The sequence below is a fragment of the Vicugna pacos genome, chromosome 11 (genome assembly GCF_048564905.1).
Source record: "Vicugna pacos chromosome 11, VicPac4, whole genome shotgun sequence".
NCBI classification, from domain to species: Eukaryota; Metazoa; Chordata; class Mammalia; order Artiodactyla; family Camelidae; genus Vicugna; species Vicugna pacos.
In genome coordinates this window covers 68,434,526-68,444,006 of record NC_132997.1, presented here as the reverse complement: position 1 = coordinate 68,444,006, position 9,481 = coordinate 68,434,526, and the positions used below count along the sequence as shown (strand labels likewise).

Sequence of the window (9,481 nt, the reverse complement as noted above, 5' to 3'; positions counted from 1 at the left end):
CAATAGTTTGCAATAACCTATAATGAAAAAAGAATATTAAAAGAATATATATATGTATAACTGAATCACTATGTTGTATACCAGAAACTAACACAAAATGGTAAATCAACTACACTCAATTTGAAAAAAAGTTCAAACAATAATTTGAAAGATTTTAAAGAAATTAACTGGGAAACAAAGCTCAATATTATTAAAATCAGCAGGACCTGTGTGCTGTTCCTATGGGATCAAAAAGGTTGGTCACAAAATCTGTGGGTCAGACCATGGGGAACTTCCCACTGTTTTTTGGTCAAACTCCACTGACGGGGTGACAAAACCAGCAGCTTTTCTCTCTTCCCCACATGCTTATCCCAGATGTGTTCCCAGAACGAGTCCTAGCTGGGTCAGAGAGCTCTCAAACTGCATAGCAGCTCTGGACTAGGGAGACACAGTCCTGGGTTAGGTGTAGGGTCATCATGGGTCTGCCCAAGGTTGCTGACTTTGTTCAAGGCAAATGCTTCATAAATACTAATCAATTCAATATGTGAGAGGAAGAACAATAGAGGTGACAACAAAGTGATGCATAACTATATTCACTCATTCCACAAAGATTTACTGAAGTGTTCCTACTCTGTCAACATTGGGGGAATAGTAAATGAGATAGAGAAGTTTCCTGCCATAAATAGCCTGCACTCTATGTGGTCCAGGGAGGAGTGTTTGTATTTGTTATATTTTCAGCTAATATTTTTAATTTAGCTCTACTGGGGTATAATTGACAAATAAAAATTGAATATATTTAAAGTGTACAATGTGATGATTTGATATATGTATACATTGTGGGATGATAAACACAATTAAGCTGCTTAAAACATTCATCACCTACCATAGTTACCTGTGTGTGTGTGTGTGGGGGGGTGAGAACATTTAAGATCTACTTGCTTAGCAAATTTCAGTATACAATACAGTATTGTTAACCATGGTTACCATGCTGTACATTAGATCCTCAGAACTTACTCATCTTATCACTAAAAGTTTATACCCTTTGTCCAACATCTCCCCATTTCCCACGCCACCCAGGCCTTGGCAAACAGCATTCTATTCTCTGCTTCTGCGAATTTAAAACTTTTTTAGACTTCACATCTTAGTGAGATTATAATATTTGTTTTTCTGCGTCCAGCTTACTTCACATAGCACGGTGACCTCAAGTTTCATCCATGTTGTTGCAAATGGCAGGATCTTCTTTTTCAAGACTGAATAATATTCCATTTTATGTTTATACATCACATTTTCCTTATCCACTCATCCATCAACAGACAGTTAAATTGTTAAGTTAAGCCATATCTTGGCTACTGTCAATAATTCTGTATTTCTGTATTAAGTATGCATTGGCTAGTGTGCTAGGTACTTCACAAGTAGATACCTTATCTAACCTTTACAATAGTCCTAGAAGGAAGTTGGTGTTGTTATGCTCATTTCATTAATGAAGAAACTGGACTTTTGAGTTGACATGCAACATACCCAAGGTCACCTAGTTAGCAAGAGGTGGAGCTGGCCTTGTACTCATATATGCCTGATGCCAGAGTCTGAATTCTTAACCACTGTCGACAGGAGATGGGTGGAAAGGCTTGCTATATTTGTTTTCTTTTTCTTTTTTTCTAATTTATTTTTATTAGAACAATTTTCAAACTTAGAAAAATGTTAAAAACATTATACAGTGAACCCATATACTGCTTCCTAAACTCTAGATTAACATTTTACTAAATTGCTTTTATCACCTAACTGTTCCTCTCTCCATCCCTCCATCCAATTATTAACTCATCTTATTTTCTGATGCCTTTCAAAGGAAGTTACAAATATAAGTAGAAGTCGGAGTCTGAATTGGGATGTGAAGGATGTTATCAAGTCTATGAAGGCAGAATTGAGAGAGCAAGGGGAATTCCCATTACGGGGAAGAATGTGGATAAAAGAATAGAGCCAGAAATGTGTGTGATGACTTCACAGAACAACATGCCGGAGACTGTGACAGTTGTGTTGGGGAATATGATAATGAAAAGTGGAACGAAGCTTGGATGGAAGAGGACTTTGGCCAACCAGCAGAGGAATTCCTTTCCAATGAAAGTAAATTTGGAATGGGGAGAGTATAGCTCAGTGGTAGAGTGCATGTTTAGCATGCATGAGGTCCTGGGTTCAATCCCTCAGTTCCTCCATTAAAAAAAAAAAATCTAATTACCTCCCCTCAATCTCTGCCAAAAAAGTAAAGTAAATGGGAGAAACAGGAACCACCAGCACCAAGAGTATCAGGAAGATTAGCTGTATAGATGGGCATGAGGAAGGAAGTAATGGAAGTGCAGTGGTTCTAGTGATGGACCTGAGACAGGAAGGAAGGGGGCAGGGCACAGCCGTTCAAGGAACAACACAACAATTGTCATCAAAATGGCAGAAGATCCAACCCTCATGAGGCTTTGAGGCTCAAGATGGCGGGAGATTTGAGTTCTAGTAGACTTTGAGCTTCATTATACGCCCACTGTATTAGCATGGTGAATAACACGCCCACAGGCACCATGGCAGCTCCAAGGCTAACCATAAAAGGTCAAAGAGTGGGCAATGGCCAACTCCTGGAAATCCCAGCCCTTTCCCCAGGGTAGTTAAAATGATCTTCCCACTTGTTAGCATATGAAGCTACTGAGCTCATAAAAACTGGCAACACGGTGCCTGGTGGCCTCCCCTCACTCCCTCATCTTTGAAGATGGCCTGCACTCTATGTTTGTGGAGTGTGTAACTACTTTTACTCTAATCTGAGCACCCAACCCCCACACCTCGTGGCCTTTCTCTTGCCTTATGAAACAGCCTACACTCTATGCAGTATGTAACTCTCTAAATAAATCTACCTTTACTCAACTGTGGCTCGCTCTTGAATTCTTTCCTGTGCGAAGCCAAGGACTCACACTTATGGGGAACTCAACTGAGACCTGGCACACAGTCCTCCTCACTCCCTACATCCGCTTTTCCTGCATCAGACACATGAGGCACTCTGAGGCTGGAGAGGAGTGAGAATAAATGGGCGAGAACAAAATGATCAGGAAGATGTAATATAGAGAACTTGTTTTAGTGTTGCTTAAATTCAAAAACAAAACTTGCTAGGATATAATAATTGTTCGGAACAATGCAATCTAAATTTCTTTTTTCCTAAAAATGTTTTTCAACTGTGATTTTCGGAGAATCCCTTAACTTGATGGAGCTTCATGAATAAGTGAACACCCACGTTCTGCAAATGTTGAGGTGGTCAGGTGCTGTGCCAGTGGCTTTTTTTTTCATGTTTGTCATCTCGTGTAATCCTCACAGACCCACAGAGTAAGACACTACTGCCTCTCTAACATACTGGTTCTCACCGGGTGGTGATTTTTGCCCCCCGGCTCAGGGGACATCTGGCAATGTCTGAAGACAACTGTGACCATCATGACTGGGAGCATTATTACTGACAGCTAATGGCTAAAGGCTGGGGATGTTGCTAAACATCTTGCAATGTGCAAGGCGACCCCATGACAAACATTTATCACGTCCAAAAGGTCATTACTGCAAAGGGGAGAGTCTAACCTAATTAGCACAGAGGCTGAGATAAGCAGCTGCTGAAACCATATTTTCTGAGTGGTACTATTGACCTAATTTTATAGATGAGGCTGAGGAAGGATAAGACATTTCCCAAGTTCATCCTGCTAAGAAGTGACAAAAAGGGGATTTTTATTTTGGTCCCATAATTCCAAATCTAGTGTCTTCCATTATACCAATTCTCCACGAAGAAGAAAAATGAGTTAAAATGATTCCACAGTTCAAGTCATTCTCTCCATGTGAGAATTTTAGCCCCAGAGACCAAGGCCGTGATGACAGGGAAGAGAAACAGGAAGTTTGGGGGGAGCTCTGAGCAGATCGCAATGACAACTTTAGTTCCTGATGGGGTTAACATTTGAAGTGATAGGGTGAGGAGGATTTCAGTGACAATATCCACTGGGGATCTGGCAACAAGAACTGGGGTTCAGAGAGAGGTCAGAATTGGAAATGCACTGCCCAGGACAGCGGATGTTAGCTATAGTCATGACCAGGGGGACGGTATATGGGTGACGAAAGGAGAGCAGAGAAATAGGGGCTGAATTCTAAGCAAACCTTCTCAAGGAAAAGGAACCGAGGAAGACAACGAAGAAAATGGGATCTAAAAGGTGCCCACAGTGGGGTGGTGGGTATAGCTCAGTGGTAGAGCGTGTGCTTAGCATGCAGGAGGTCCTGGGTTCAATCCCCAGTACTGCCACTTAACAAACAAACAAACCAACCTACCTAATCCCCAACCCCTGCCAAAAAACCTAAAAATAAAATAAACAATTGCTTTAAAAACAATAAAAAATAAAAGGTGTCCACAGGATGTGATCTTATTAAAGAAGTCAGAAGGAACAGGAGTTTGAGAAGGTTATTCACAAATCACTGTTTCTTGCTGTCCCAGAAAGAATTTCACAACTTCACATTCTAGGTCTTGCCCTCATTTGCATAATTGACAGCATAAAATACTTGCATCTTTTTTATGCTGTTTGTAGTTATCCTTAGAATCTTTGTTAGCCATGGAAATAAACTTTCAAATTCTATTTAGGTAAAAGCCTCAAGTTTCCACCCCCCACCCTCAACCTTCAGGTAATCCCCAGTCTGACCTGGACACCCCCAAATGTTTCTTATCTGAAGCCAATGTTCTCGTTTCTCTCTGCTGAGTCCACACATCCTTGTTTGACCAAATAAAAGGAACAAACAATTCCTTCCATAATGGATGTACCCTAAGGTGTCAGGCTTCTGAGAATCTCATCTGAAAATGGATTCTCCTGAACCATGGTGCAATGTGATTTTAGTTAACACACTCATTTATTGGATACAAATGGTAGGGATATGACGAAGTATGCTGTGCCTCCAGGCCAGAACAGTACAGGTAGTGCCCAGCCCAGGGTGGGGAGGGAGAGGCCACGGGAGGGGCTGGAGCACAGATATTAAATGGTAGTTGAGGTACCAGAGTAGCTGATCACATCAGCAAGAGTTATTTAACTAATAATGCTGTAACTGTAGTACCTTGTCCCCCCAACTTTGTAAATATAAAATGACTAGCACTAAGACATCAACAATCTGAATTTCATTAAACCTGAATCTTAATTAAAATTTAAACATAAAGAGCTACATTTCATAGCCATTTGGGACTATAGACCACTTCCACCACTGCAGGAAATTCTATCGGACAGTGCTGTTTGGGAGAAATGCTGCCTTTTCCCTTTCCTCCCTGGTTGGATTCCAAGGCAAGCAGTGGGGTGTCTCCTCCCCTCCCCAGCTCCTCCGACCCTCCCGACCTCAGAAGAAGGAGATTCCTTTCCTTTTCCCATCTTCCCTTTCTCTGCCTCCACACGGCCCACCCATGACACCAGCTTGTTCAACAACCTTGAGGGGTTTATTTGCAGCCCCCAAAGGGGAGGCAGATGGAAATGACCTGATAGAGTTGGTATCAGCGTCATCGACAATCCAGAATTACTTACCTCGCAAGAGATGAACAGCACTCTGCCTGTGATAGAGTCAGCCAAACTACATCTGAACACTCTGAGAATTAAAAACAAACACACACACACAAAACACAAACACAGAACATTTAATCACATAAAGTAATTGCTTCGGACTTTGCTAGAGCCCCTGTAACTGCTCACTTAGCTAGGTAGAGGAAAGCACGTGAGACTTCTTTCAATTTTTCAAAACTTTAAAAAAGAAGACACCTGGGCTTATTTGCCACCCCAAACAATGTTTAACTAAGAGGAGTATTTTTCTGCAAAAGTATTCATGCCTTTAACCTAAAGGCCTTCACAGATGAGAGCTCAGGGCTCACCCCCGCCTCAACATCTTCAGTCCATTTTCAATGCTAATGAATTCTTTTACAAGCCCTATTTGCTAATTCTTTTGTGTATTTTAGACACAGATTCACTAACCATTACTTAGAGGTAACCCAGAGGTTTTTGCAAGGGAAAAGAGGACCTCAATCCAGATTTATAGTTGAAGAGCAGGAAACTGAGGGGTGGAGAAGAGATGAAATAGCCAGAGGGTAAAATGAGGACGGACTTTACTGGTCTATTTAAAAAACCCCCGAAGGTATCGTGTGGCCACCATACAGTATCTCTCAAGTCCCCTTCTAGTTGAACTCACTTTGAAACTTGGAAGTACAACTGAGTAAATCACCTAGGGATTCTGGCTGAAAGGCTCTGGGGTTGGGCCTGAGGTTTCGCATTTCCAGCAGGGCCCCGGATGAGGACGACGCTGCTGAGCAGCGAAGGTGGAGACCCCAAGACGTTGGCATCAGACCTCGTCAGTTCAGAGACTGTGCTGACAGGGGGCATAACTTACAGGAAGGTTAGCCTGGCACCTGCCTTATCTGAGGTACCTCTCGGCAGCTCCTTCCTCAAGCCCGTGAGACAGGCGATCTCAAGGCGACGTTTGGGGGCTTGGGCGAACTTCAGCACAATCAACAGCAGTAACTTTCACTGGGCTTGTTACGTACGCCGGGCTTCTGCGCCTCCATTTCCGCAACCACAGGAAGTGCGCACTATCATTCTTTTAGAGGTGAAGAAACTGAGGCTCGGAGATTCAAGTAACTTGTCTAAGGTCACTGAGCTTTTCAGAAGAGTTGAATCCAGGCCCGTCTAACTCCAAGGAACAGCTTTTTAAACGAACACTTTGGGGCCTCGGTTTTCTGTGCTGTGAAATGGGACGGGCTGCAGATACACCTAAAGGAGGCCTTGGATTCCTTCTCCACAGCCTGCTCTTTGGCCCTCCCGGGGAAAGTTCTTTTTGAGAACACCGGGCCCTCTGCTTGCCTAGGTCAGGGGCACGCACGGCTGTTCCGGGGAGGGTCGGGCCGTCCGGAGCGAGCTAGCTCGGGTCACAGCGGGCTGACCCATTACATAACCGCCGGGCGTCCCTCCTCCTGCGCGCCCCTCACCCTCCTGCCAAACCGCAGCACGTAGAGCGGATCCCGGTGGTAAATCCCATTCGCCCGCCGGGCAGAGAGTCCGAGGCAGAGCCAGGGTCGCTGAACTCGCCAGTGCACTTCGCGGGCAGAACGCCGGGATCTTCCCCCGCCACGCTCTCCGCCTCCCGCGCTGCCCGCGGGGCCCTCTGCCCCAGCCCCGTCGGCGCCTCCGCCCCGTCGGCTCCCCGCCCCTCAGACGCGCGGACCGTGGCGTCTGGGGCCCGGGAGGGGGCCACCGCGCGGGGACGCGGCACGGTGTGTGCGCCCCGGGGGCATGTCCGCGCGCCACAGCCCGGGCTGCAGCCGTCCACACGAGGTGAGCGGGCGGCGGGGCCGGGCGGGGCGGGGCGGGGGGGGGGCGCAGGTAGAGAAGGGGTCTGCGCGCTCTGGGCGGGCTGCGGAGCGCGGGAGCCTGGCCCGGCCGGCTGCCGGGGCGCCGTCTCCCTCCCGCCGCGGCCCTCCCGGAGCCCCCTGGCTCGCCCTTTGCCCGCTCCCGGGTTCGGCTGTGACGAGAAGGCGGTGGCTCAGGTGACCCAGGCATCCCTTACGGCGGGGCGACGGGCTCTAGGGCTGGGCTGGGCGAAGGTGGCGGAGGGCGCTCCCTCGGCTCCTCGCCGCCCCCGCGCCGGGCGGCACGCGGGGAGCCCGGCGCCGCAACCCCGTCCCTCGGAACTCCTGTTGGGTTGGGGGAGAGACTCGTGCCCGCTGGTCCCGGCGGTGTTGGGCCGGCGCTCCGGCACTGTCAGGGCAGGTGGCTGGAGAGGGAGCGGCTGAGGGCCCCCATCTCCTGTGGTTTACAAATGCAGACTCCTCGTGTGATGAAGACCGCCTTTCCTCTGGATTCTGTTTCTACTGTATCTTACTTATTTTTTTTTTAAAAGCTCTCCCCTCTCCCTCAGGTAATAATATTGACAACGTTCAATTGCCTTAATTTCTTAGTTGCTTTTGTTCCGTGAAGAAAATCAGTGATACCTGTAGTGCAGGCTCAAGGAAAAGTGTTAGAAGCAAAATTTAAAAGCACGATTCCAATTAAGTCCTGGAGCTATTTGGTTAGACATCGGCTTTCACAACTCAACGTTCTGAACCTCCTGTAATTTTTTTTTTTTTTGAAGTGTTGAGTCAGATGGGACCTGCCAGAGCACTGGTCACACCCTTCCATTCTAAAGGGTCTCTAATGAGTTCGTCTTATCTTTTCTTTGCTGAGAGCTGGGAACTCTGGTGGTGCACTCAGCCTGACTCAGGAAGAAAGTCTTCAAACCCTCCAAATTTAGAAACACACAATCTCCACAGATATCCGAGATCACTAGCTTTTCAAGTCGTTAACTGCTTCTGCATAGTTTGCTCCCCACCCTCCCCTCACCCACTGTGAATGTCCTGCCAAACTAGGCAAAAGGCGTCGGACCGTCCCAACGAGAAGTAGAAATTAAGTGACTGGATTTGATCATTTATAATCACAGGGTCTTGGAAATTGTAAGAGTTTTTAGAGACCATCTAGTCAAAGGCTTCACCGTGCAACCCAGGAGGAAGCTCAGTTTCCTGTTAGCAATGATTGGTTAAGCTCATAGTGTTCATTTTTGATGGAGTCAACACTAGAATCCAGGCCTTCTCCTTCTGACTTAGTTCAATTTTCAAAGCATATTGCTTCCAGGCATTTTGAACAGAAATGATGACCAGAAACACCTAATCATATCATTTGCCTGCCCTTATTTTTTATTTATCTATCTTTTTTTTTTAACTGGTGGGATTCTGAAGTGAATGAGAGGTTGATTTAGTCAAACCACCTTTGTAGTATAAATTTTAAAAATACAAGCCCTTAATTTTAAATAATACACTCTTCTTAAACGAAGATGAATGTGCAGATACATCTCAGGTGAACTTCCAGTAGAAGAGCAGTAATCAAAACAGTTGAACTAAATTTATTTCCATCTCTCCTTGGAGTTTCTTCTGATTCTTACGTCTCTAGAGAGATGATTGGTTAGAGTTTAAAGTGTGATTTGTGACTTTGGAGCAGGCTTGAGAAAAGTAGCTTATATGAGGACAATATATGTGTTGTGATTAATACTGTGACCTATAACAGAGCTGAGAAAGGAATTTTAAACTGACTTCTTTAGCATTACCACTGCACATTTTTTGTTTGTTTTTCAATTTAGTTTAATTTAAAAAGTATTTATTGAGTGCCTACTATGGGCTCAGTGTTGTTCTGGACACTTAGGGGTGTATCAGTGAACAAAACAAAGATCTTTGATCCCCTGGACCTAAACTTACAATGTATTCGTTAGAATTTTCCAGAATTTTGTTTGGCAGATAGAAAAAAATTTCAGTTTTGAAATTTCAACATTAATGTCCCAAATTATTTTTTTTGCAGTCCTGTAATTCTGCAGATTTTATAATCACTGAAAACAAGGAAGCAAATTCAGATAAAGTCAGTTTGACTTTTATGAATTGAAGTATGTGAACTCTACATGAATAGAA

At 45.0% G+C, this 9,481-nt stretch overlaps 1 protein-coding gene across 4 annotated transcripts in view; it reads left to right on the top strand.

Annotated features, from left to right (window-relative positions):
- Nucleotides 1–6,253: 6,253 nt before the first annotated feature.
- The window catches only part of SLC16A12 (solute carrier family 16 member 12), an 83,158-nt gene continuing 79,930 nt past the window's right edge, over nucleotides 6,254–9,481 (top strand). For 3 of the 4 annotated variants that reach the window (XM_072971576.1, XM_072971578.1, XM_072971577.1), the window contains exon 1: nucleotides 6,256–7,325. The gene's annotated coding sequence lies outside the window, so the exon portion shown is untranslated. Of the gene's footprint in view, nucleotides 7,326–9,481 lie in introns of all 4 variants that reach the window. The other variant, XM_072971579.1, reaches the window with a different exon arrangement.